The sequence below is a fragment of the Octopus bimaculoides genome, chromosome 2 (genome assembly GCF_046866305.1).
Source record: "Octopus bimaculoides isolate indiv1 chromosome 2, ASM4686630v1, whole genome shotgun sequence".
NCBI classification, from domain to species: domain Eukaryota; kingdom Metazoa; phylum Mollusca; class Cephalopoda; order Octopoda; family Octopodidae; genus Octopus; species Octopus bimaculoides.
In genome coordinates this window covers 68,583,048-68,595,349 of record NC_142929.1, presented here as the reverse complement: position 1 = coordinate 68,595,349, position 12,302 = coordinate 68,583,048, and the positions used below count along the sequence as shown (strand labels likewise).

The 12,302-nt window shown below is 34.3% G+C and overlaps 1 long non-coding RNA gene across 1 annotated transcript; it reads right to left on the bottom strand.

The window, feature by feature from the left end:
• Window positions 1-3,675: 3,675 nt before the first annotated feature.
• LOC106884477 (uncharacterized) lies at window positions 3,676-11,442 on the bottom strand. Its single transcript, XR_001411247.3, has 2 exons — window positions 11,072-11,442; window positions 3,676-3,742 (listed from the first exon to the last, which is right to left on the bottom strand). It is a non-coding gene; the product is annotated as an uncharacterized LOC106884477 (long non-coding RNA).
• Window positions 11,443-12,302: the final 860 nt, after the last annotated feature.

The window sequence follows — 12,302 nt, the reverse complement described above, 5'->3', positions numbered from 1 at the left end:
TATATATATATGTATATGTATATATATATATAAATTCATAAGAATGGTACAACAAGGTACCGATATTTGCTGGAGAATAGCAATCGATATAAAAACGACGCTATTGTATAGCTTCACTGCGTATATACTGGCAAAAATGCGTGTGTGCAACAAAACATGAAAAACTTGTCTTACCTTAGGAAGAACATCCGAAAATGAACAACCCAGATTAAGGATAATGCAATACCTAGGTTTCAGACTTTTCAAATACGTTTCACAACGTAAATCTGATTAGTCCTCATCAGCTGCATTCACCTAGACAACATTTGAAATGTTGCCACATCAATGCCAAGTATACTCGCCCGAACGCCAAGCCGTTAACGGAACTGAGAACAGTGAAGAAGTCAACAATGAAAAATATTTCAATACAAATGTATTAATACAAATGTATATATATATATATATATATATATATATATATATATATATATATATATATATATATATATATATATATATATATATATATATATTATTAAATAAATTGGTTAATAGATACCAGGGTAGCAAAGATCACAAAATGACTGTGGTGTAACTCATGTTTATGAGGTAGAAACTCCTTGTTATTTTGGCTACTTGAGTAAATATATAAATTTAGCAAATGGAGTAAAACGCATATCTTAAATGAATTCTTTTATTTCTAACATATGTTTCGAAGATTACAAATTATACCTTCCATCGGATTTAAATCATCTTATTATCTCCCAATTCTAAACTCTAAATTTCCTTTTTTCCTTTTTTTCTTCCCTTCTTGCCCAACGTACTGTCTAGTAGCGTTCCAACCTCCAACGGTTTTTTCAAATAAGTTACGTAGCAATCTTCTCTAACTACAGTTATCATATTCGGTTAAAATGTTTTACGGTTAAGCTGGTTCCTATGTATTTCCCTGAAGAGAAGATTACATCCTTATCAACAACACCTATTCCTATGGAAGGTATAATTTATAATCTTCTAAACATATGTTGGAAATAAAAGAATTCATTTAACATATGCGTTTTACTCCATTTACAAAATTTATATATATATACATATATATATATATATATATATATATATATATATATATATATACACATATATATATATACATATATATATGTATGTATATATACATACATACATACATACATACATAAATACATATATACATATATATATACATACATATATATATATATATATATATATATATATATATATATATATATATATATATATATATATATATATATATAAATACATACATTTCCATACATACATTTTTATAGATATATATATCTACGCACACATACATCCGCGCGCACACATACTCACACACAGAGTCGATGTTGAGGCCGATCATTGTCGAACGTCTTAACGTGAGCCAATGAAATATTCGTAAGTATATCTATAGTTGAGTGAAGACAGATCACAAGGAGTGAATGTAAGCTAACAGGAGGTGTTTTATATTAAAGTGATGAAATTTTGGTCTGTATGGAATATCTACATTACGTTGTATCATTACCTAACCTGCAGACTAGCGATGTTGATATTCTTATTCTACAATAGTGTTGTTAGATTTTTCTGTTCTTACTGGAATTCAGCAACAATTCATCTAAATTTATTCATTTTATATATAGCTTTATTTACTCTGCAAAGAAAGTAAGTCATGTTTACGTTACAAATACTTTTATATCATAAAATATATATTCTGTGCATTTCTTCCTTCTGAAGCAGGAAACAAGAATTTATTCTGAAGAGGGTAACAGTATCATGTATTACCTGATGGCGGCGAACTGGCAGAATCGTTGGTACAACTGGTAGAAAGCTTTGCGGCTTCTTGTTTGTCTTTACGTTCTGAGTTCAAAGTCCTGCCGAGGTCGAGTTTGCCTTCCAACCTTCTGGGCGATGAAAAGAGTGCCATTTGAACACTGGGGTTGATGTAATCGACTTTTCCCCTCCTCCGAACTTGATGGCCATGTGCCAAAAGTGAAATCAATATTTGTATAACCTCCTAGGCTACTAAAACCGATACAAATTATATTCGTTTTCTAGTATAACTACAAATGTAGAATAGGAGGCAGGAGTTCCCAAGGGATGAAGTTTTAAGAATAAAAGGCAAAGTAAAGTTACATTATACTACGCTGTGCGCTGGTGGATCTTAGAAAGTGGATCTTAGAAAGTGGCGAAAGATATATGGCATTCTACAAGAAGTTTTTTTGGGATATAGTCCTGATTTGTAGGTTTTAATTTTATGTGGAAACACCCTTACACCTGGAAGTGTTGTAAACTCACGATCAACGGTATTTATGAAAGAGGCGCTATGTTATTACTGGGTATTTAGAAAGGTCAGGATTTTCCGTATGTTAATCAGGTTCAATACATATATTTTACACATGTTAACGATTTTTTGCCAGAAGTAGAATAAGAATAGAAATAACATTGAGTTATCAGAGACACCAATGACCAATATTAAATTTCGCATTTCATATCTATATGGGGGCACATGCTATATGGGATAACATATGAAAAAAATTACTTCCATTTGATTAAAATAATAAATTTCGATGTTCATTTTGTTGCTAAATCATAAAGAGAGGACCCATGTAGAAGACCATCCAGTGAAAGGAGGGGCTGAGCTGTAAATGGCTGTGAAACACTTATCTAGAATGTCTGTGTAACCAGCAACTTCACCGTCACAGTACTGTTATATAAGTATAGCTGTTGTTTGTAGAATATAGTAGGATCAAATGTCAAAGGCATTCTTAGATCTAGAGACATCTAGAACAGCCTATAGATATTAGTATTTGCGTTGTGAAGATGCGAAAAGGTTCCTGTAATACTATATGTAATACTATGTTGCTTTGATGTGTGTAATGACACTGTCTTTGTTCTCTGTAATGTCTCAAGATTCGTTCAACGTAGTTTGAAAATACATAAAGATTTTCAGTCCCTGGTTTTCACCTCATTTAACTATAGTTTCCATAGAAAATCATATCTAAATAAAAGAACAAGATATTGATCTTGTAATGGTTGTCTCTGTTCCTCATGATAGGCAATATATTCATATTTTAAGATTTGTTCATCAAATTATACGCTGACAAGTAATTTTTATTCTTTTTACTAAACAGAATGTTTCATTTTTAACTTCAGATCCAAATAATATATGACACCGTGGGACAGAGGAAAAGAAGTGCTAGATTACCTCAGGAATTGGTAAGTGAACATAGTACAAAATTCGTGATGATTGGATTCAGGTGAGAAAAAAATGATAAATCCAGTACACTTCAAAGGAAAATGGTGTTTTCTTGATGTTCCTGAATGAATAAATAGGGAGTATGCCCAATCTATTTATTCGGCACCATCGGAGAGACCGTTTCCGATGAAGGGTTCTGTCCAAAAAGCTAGACGGTTCCTTTTCCCCTTGACAAAATCAATTTATTACATTTTAGACAGTTCTATGACGCTTCTACTTATTTCCTGAACATACGTTGTATTACGTAAACGAGTTGAAACAATAACCAGAATGTGAGTTTCTATGATGTTGAAAATATCTTATAACCATAATATATCTTTGGAAATATTACAAATCTCTGCTCCATAAATCTACATAAATCTACAATGGTTGACCTCAGAAATAAATACAAACAAATAAGATGTGCTTTCATAGTTTATTTAAAACATATGCTGGATAGAGGCTTCAGTCCTTCGGTGTTGAAATATTCTGAAAAAGAAGAAAAACAAGAGCAATAAAATAGGTAATGTTTTTATCTCCCTCACACCTGATCCAACACTTTTGACCTCTATATGTGTGTTGGTGTGGGCTTTGTGTGTGTGCGTATTTGTCTGGGTGTGTGAGTGAAAGTGTGTATATTTTTGCGAGTATGAGTGATTTGGTTCGTGTATGTATATATTTATGTGCGTATATATGTGCATGTACACTCATACATATACACATACATACACATAATTTACTCTCTCTCTCGCTCTCTTTCCTCTGTCCCTCTCTCTTTCACGCACACACGTGTATGCACACGTACACACACAAACACACACACATATATACATGTATATATGTATATATATATATATATATATATATATATATATATATATATATATATATATATATATATATATATATAACAGATGTTAAAGACTAATTGTTGTGGTGAGCTGTTAACTGGAACCTAACTGAGAGTTAATACGGTATCCACCCGGTTAACATATCCCTCCAAACTTACTCTTACACACACACACACACACATATACGTGGGTGGCCCGAAAGTCACTGAGGGTTTTAACTTTTAATAACTGCTTTACTTTAACTAATAATTGTATGAAATTTTACTTCGAAGTAATGGAGATAATGTAGAGTAGTTTACACTTGTTCTTTTTCATCACAACCCTGCATTATGTATGAAAAATGACATCTTTTAAATGGCGTCCATTTTCAGCTTCACACATCCGTGCCCTTTCGAATATATGTTCCATGACAGCTGTAAATGTTTAAGTGTCCAGTTCCCTGATTTCCCTTGTTACGTTCTTCTTCAATTGCTCCAGGTTTTCTAGTTTGTTGACATAAATCTTCTCCTTTAGATACCCCCAGAAGAAGAAGTGAGGGCTGGTCAAATCTGAGAAACGCGATAGCCAGTTGATATCGTCGTAGCGAGAAATGATTCTTTCTCCTAAACATTGCCTCAGTAACTGTATTGTTTTTCTTGCGGTATGAGCAGTGGCCCCGTCTGGAACCACATATCGGATCTATTTTGAATGGACCTGTACCGTTCACCAGTCACAGTGACAGCTATCCCGTCATCGTCCTTAAAGAAATAAGTTCTGATTATGTCATCCGCCATAATTGCACATTATACTGTATACTTGATGGAGTGCAATTCTCTTTGGTGTGCTGCTCTGCTGCCAATTCCTGGATTCTACCCGCGTATTGCAGCCTGGGCTTTCAACAACTGAACCAACTGTACCTTGTATGGAAAAAGATTAAATCTGCTGAGAACTCTTTGCAGCAAAGTTCGTGAAATCTCAAGCTGTCTGCACCACCATCGTGTCGACATGACTGTATTCTGTTCGACAATATCTTGCATTCGTTCCCTTACCTCATCGGTTCTGATAGTCCGAAGCCTCCCATGCCGTGGGAGATAACTTGCTTGTTTTTCAAAACAACGAACTAGGTTCCTAACTGTGTTTTCACTTGAGGCATCTCTAACTTGAAAGTGCTGACGATATGCTCTCTGGGTTTAAATAACTGACTCCTGATTTTGATAGAACATTTCCACCACTTGAGTGCGTTGAGCAGTTTCATATTTTTCGACAATTAATTTTCAGGACCTAGTCCATAAAATCCCTGAAAAAGAAAACCAAATCTTCAAAAGATAAAAAAAATTATCAAAAATTGCAACCTCTCAGTGATTTTTGGGTCACACTGTATATATATATATATATATATATATATATATATATATATATATATATATATATATATATATATATATACACATATATATATATGTATATATATATATATATATGTGTGTGTGTGTGTGTGTGTGTGTAAATATCTGTGTGTGTCTTTGTGTCTGTATTTTGCCCACACCGTTTGATAACTGGTTTTCGTGTAGTTACTTCCCTGTAACCTAGCAGTTCGGCAAAAGCGATCTATAGAATAAGTACCCAGCTTTAAAAATAAGTACTAGGATCGATTAATTCCTTTAAAAATTCCTGAAGGTGGTGCCCCAGCATGACCGCAGTCTAATGACTGAAACAATTAAAAGAAAAAATACATATATATTTCTCACGGCTGAAAACTGCTTATAACTGCGTAAAAAAATCGAAGTATTTTCTTAATTAGAACTCTGATAGTAATATAGCCAGTGGAAAGCTAAATTAGTTTCATATAAATTCGATCCAATTGCAGTTTTTCAAGATTTTCCAAGGAGCATAATTTCCAGGTTTCAGCAAGCCGCCGCCATCTTTAATACATACATACATACATACACGTTAGTAAAAAGCTCCGGGATGATAGTAACATTGATAAACAAAGAAGACTATCATGGACCAACAACCGGTTTACTAACTCCTGCTTAAAATGGTATGCATTTGCAATCCAGGAACAAGAAATATCAGCCAAATACCTGATGCACAAAAGGGACAGACGTGCAGGAAAAACAGCAAAATGTGACAAACGATGCAAACTTCGTGGAGTTATGAAGATACCAGTGGTACGGAAATGTCATCACGATATTATCTACGAATGAGACATGATGCTGTAGCTCGGGTACTGGATAATGAAATCCGTTAGAAGGATAACCCCGAGTCCAATGAAATAAAAACCGACAGTATTGTGTATAATAAAAAAGGAGTACTGGTGGAATGTCCTTAATAAAATGTAAACATAACAGACCTGACATAGTAATTTGGGATTGAGAAACTGTGTACAATTGTGAAAAGTAGCTACTCTGGAGAAGTTAACATAAAGCAAAGAAATCAGTGAAAAAAAATACCTACGCCTAACTATTAGGGAATCTACGGCTACTCTATCCAGATTACAATTTCAGGTTTATACCTGTAATTATTGGAACACTGGAATACGTAAGATACTGCCTCGATAACAAATCAGATATATATATATATATATTTATATATATATATATATATGTAGCATGCATGCATACCTACACACACACGCACACACACACACACACGCACACACACACACACACACACACACACACACACACACACACACACACACACACACACACACACACACACACACACACACACACACATATATAAAGGAGACCACTAGGCAGACTGTTAATGTGCTAGAAGAAGATCACATATAATGTGTCTACTAAGACCGAATTGTTCTCAAAGGAAATTTAGCGAAGTAACAAAAGCGTATACGGGTAAGACAAGTGAAAATTACATAAATATATACAGTTATCTGTAAACTAATTTCGAAATTAACATTTTCTTACCGAAAATATCTGTTTCTCATCAGTACAGACCGCTAAATAAATATAATTCTCAGAATCGTATACTAGTTGTTCCCCACGAATGGAGCACGTGTACACGGTTCTGTTAATTCTATTTATGGTAAGATTCAAAAGTCTTCGTTTTTGCCCGCTAAATCCGAAAATATCTCCGCAGAAAATGGTTTCTGCATCGAATATACCAACTTTGAGAACGTGGTTATGGTTAATTATATATATATATATATATATATATATATATATATATATATATATATATATATACATATGTAGCACGCATGCATACCTGCATATCTATATACATGTATGTATATATTCAGAAGATATCTCTGTCTGTCTATCTATCTGTCTTTCTGCCTGTCTGTCTACCTCTCTCTCTCTCTCTCTCTCTCCACACACATACATATATATATATATACATACATATATATATATATATATATATATATATATATATATATATATATATATATATATATACACCCCTATCAAGGGAAAGAATAAAGCCTTAGACGACTTTTGTGACCACGTAACCAATTTCCCTTTTCAACACGCAAACAGGCAAAAATATAGACCAAACTTCAACAAAAGAGAATGGAACGACCTCATCAAACTAAGAGAAGATAAAACCATAAGGATCAAGGAGGCAGATAAGGGAAACAAGGTAGTTCTAATGAACACAAACGATTATAAAAATTTAGTACTATCCTTATTAGGAGATGAGACATACTACGAAAGGGCCCAACATATTTATTCAAGTTTATTCTACGGTATCCCTAAAGTTCACATAAGCAAAATGATTAGTGAAGCATGTAAATAAGCTACTGACATAATCATCAAAATCCCCTCACCGAATGATCTAAAATCAATCAAAAATCTAAAATCAATCAAAACATTATAATCAATCAAAAATAGTGAATAACCTCAGGACATTAATCAACGCATACCAAGAAGGACTCACAGACAAGGAGTACGATTACATCACCAGCTTCAAGTGCAAATCAAGTTTATTCTACGGTATCCCTAAAGTCCACAAAAGCAAAATAATTAGTGAAGCATGTAAAAAAGCTACTGACATAATCATCAAAATCCCCTCACCGAATGATCTAAAACTTAGACCGATAATAGCAGGCCCAGTATGCGAAACTCATCGCCTCAGCAACTTCTTAGACACACTTCTAAAACCTTCCCTTAAGCACACCAAAAGCTACATAAGAGACGATATAGACATGCTTAACCACCCCCCAAAAACTGTCAGTGAGAAAGCGCTACTAGTATCCTTCGACGTAGTTAACCTTTACTGAAACATCCCCTAGACATTAGGAATAGAAGCCATCACTTTCTGGCTAAACAACTACTCCTTTGAACTTACAACTCGCATAAATAAAGAACTCGTAATAGAAGGACTAAGATTTTTCTTACAAAACTTTATATTTAATAATGACTACTACAGACAAAGGTCGGGAACAGTTATGGGTACACGTACTGCACCTTCTTTTGCTAACCTAGTAATGGGCTACCTCGAAATAATACTTTACCAGAAAACACTCGAAAAACATGGAAACTCTTTCTCCACCTATATCCAGAACAACTGGAAAAGATATCTCGACGACTGCATCATCTTTTGGGATGAAAGTATAGAAAAACTTGAGGAATTTAAAATACTGGTAATTGAAATTAATGAAAACATCCAATTCACGATAGAACATAACCAGGAAAAACTACCGTTTTTAGATATCCTCTTTAAGAAAGTCGGCAACAAAATAGAGATGGATATCTATTATAAACCGACAGACTCAAAGCAGTACCTACCATTTGACACACATGAATGAGCATCACTTTCTGTTTAGCCAAAAGGATTTGCACCATAGTATCAGACACAAAAACCCGACACACACGTCTCCAGGAACTCAGAGCTACACGCATAAATAGGAATTATCCACAACCCCTAATAGTCAATACAATCTAACGAGCACTTAAATTGAATAAAGAAGACCTGAGACAACCAAAACCAAAAGAAGAGGAAAAATTAAAAACCCTACCCTACATCTCTACACACAACCCACTTAACAACGAGGCCTTCAACATCATACTCCAAAGCACAGCCCTACTCAAGGGAGACCCAAAGATGAACCGAATCCTCCAAACGTACACCATCATAAAAAGTAAACGGCAACCAAAATCCTTAAAGAAGATTTTAACCCAGGCTAAATTGCACCTAATAACAACCACAAAACCAACAGTTAAAAAGTGTGGAAAGCCCAACTGCGGGATTTGTATCGTCTTAGTAGAAGGTTCGGAATACACATTAGAATAAGGCCATCATTTCACTATCAGAACAAACTTCACCTGTGCATCGGAAAACTTAATTTATGTGATAACAAGCGCAGGATGCAATAGGCAATATATAGGCCATGCAACAAATAGCCTACGAAAAAGGATGGCAGTATATAAATCCCTAATTAGGAATCCTGAATACAGGAAAATACCTGTCAGCGGCCACATAGATAAACGTACATCGAATAAAAATCCAAAGTTCACAACCTTCCCACTTTACAAATTCAATGACAACGCAACCTTCCCCCAACGTCAAAACAAAGAGCTTCATTTTATTAGAAAATTCGGACCAAGTTTAAACACCCTGGGCCATATATTGGTTATCCAAAAAAGGAAAAAAAGAATTCTACAACTCCACCACCACAGCCACGATAACTACTACTACTGCAAACAACGGTCCCTGCTACAACTACTACTACTACTACTACTACTACTACTACTACTACTACTACTGCTGCTGCTGCTGCTGCTGCTGCTGCTGCTGCTGCTGCTGGTGCTGCTGGTGCTGCCGCTGCTTTCTCTGCTACTACAGCCAATTAACTACTGCTGCTATAACGGACAACGGTCACTCTCGTTCACCACTACCAACACGGTCACTACTACTACTACTACTACTACTACTATTACTACAGCCAACGATTCAAGTCAACACACAAGACAGCCATTATGTCCCCACACATAAAACGTTTCGACGTGGACTCTGTTGACACCAGTAAGAAACAATTATGAGCTTTTCTTTCAATTACATTTTAAAAAAAATATGTATTTTTGATAAGGTTCGTTTTTTCAAGAACCGAAACATGTAAGATATCTCCGAGAAAATTAAAATTTATCGTATATAGTGTCGTTTTCAAACTTCTTTTTTATTAAAATATTCCCACTCATATGCCACCTACATTTTTATCCACACACACACACACACACACACACACACACACACACACACACATATATATATATATATATATGCACACAGAATATTCCCGGGAAAATTTGGAGAGTGGTCTGTATTATTAGCTACTATTTATAGAGGGCTTAATATTAAAGGTATGCTTTTTCTATATCTCCATTTCTAATTAAGTATATATCGGTCTTTCGATAAAAATTCTCCGAGGTCTATCACTATATATGAGCATATGTAGATATTTCACATTAAAAAATAAAGAGATATAAATTGGTTAACTACTCATCAGATGACAGTCAAGCCCTTAACAAATATATCTATGATTTACAAATATATTTGTAAGATCCAGGGAGCTAGGTGTAGGAAGAAAGTTAGCTTCATATATATGATTCTATCACAATGTATATCACAATGTATATCACAAGCATTAATGATGCTGTTTAAAGCCCACATTTTCCAAGATGAGATTCTAATTACTTGGAAGAATATTTATTCGCAGCAACAAAAGTTTCTTGGAGGCTATCGAAAGAGATTTTTATAATCAATCAGTGAAATTTAAAGATGCATTACAGTTTTATTACAACAGATTCTTGGTTTATTTTTTTCTGAAACTTTTGCGTAGTATATTTATTTTAGAAATCGAAGAAAACATTCTACAGTGGCCTGAAATTATGTAAAATGCGAAACAAAATGATTAGGAATGGAAAACAAAAATCTCTGCGTACTTATTTATATAAGTTTTGAATCTACTCTGTAAATTAAAACATGATGCCATAATATGATTCAGTGGATACGTTACCTTTTAAAGATTTTCAGAAAACTAAATTATGTTTCAGAAGGCTTATGAATCCGTTTTGCCACAATCATTATTTTCCATACTCCTTATTTCCTTTCCCTTTATATGCCTTTCCCTTCTTAGGTCGTTGTGGAGAACGTTTTTCGAGAGATAAATCATCAGCAGCACCTCCAGCAACTCCAGCCTTAGACAAATTATTTTCATACAAAATTTCACTTCGTTTTTTTAGAGACAAAGCATCACCAGCATTTTCAGCATTTCCATTCAAAATTTCACTTCTTGCAAAACGACTCTGCAGTAGTCCGACCAGGAGGACTGCATAAACGAAATAGATAATTCTGACCATGCTGAAAATTTCGATGGTGAAATGACTTATTGTTATCTGTTCCATTTCACTTTTATATCATTTTGTATCATTGATTCTGTCATTGTTCTGTAACATACTCAAATCGTGCACGTGTTTGGCTAGGGTTTTATTAATCCTTTGCTATACCTCTATGCACTCAAAAATCAATGTCAAAACAACTTACATTGCAAATATTGTTGATACACCTGTTGATCACAGATTAAGTGTATTACGACTGAATGTAATTGATTATATTATTTACTTTATAAAATGTACTACTACTTAACAATTCCTCACTGTAAGCGTGTGTTGGATTATTTTGATATCCTTCGTTGTATCTCTCAATATTAAATGATGGCCAGTGAAACACATTTATGATCAATATCTTCTCACTGTTAAAAGGTGATAGAACATAGCAGAGCACTTAAAATCATTAGCACGTGTCCTGGTACTTGTGTTGATTAGCTCATGACCATAAGGTGGTAAGTTCCATTCCTGGAGAAGACAGAAAGTTGTGTCCTTAATGACAGTACTTCATTTCCCTTTGCTCTAATGAGTACCTGTTGGGTGCTGGTGCAGCCGTCTCATTCTCCATTTGCCGCACAATTGATGTAGGACTGAGGGCTTGCGTATGCCTGTTAATAAAATAGTGTGACCAACAAAATATATATTATATATCTATGGTACATTTACCTTCATTTAAATTTAGTTTATCTTTTGTCTAATTTGTGTAATTTAGTTATGAAAAGTTTATCCCCATTAATGCATCTTCAATACAATTATGGTGAATATGGAAAAAACAAGTAAACTTTCGAATATGTGGGTTGATGTTGACTCTTAGTTCTAGTCATTTTACTTTGCGATCAATTGCAAGATGACTGTTGTGGA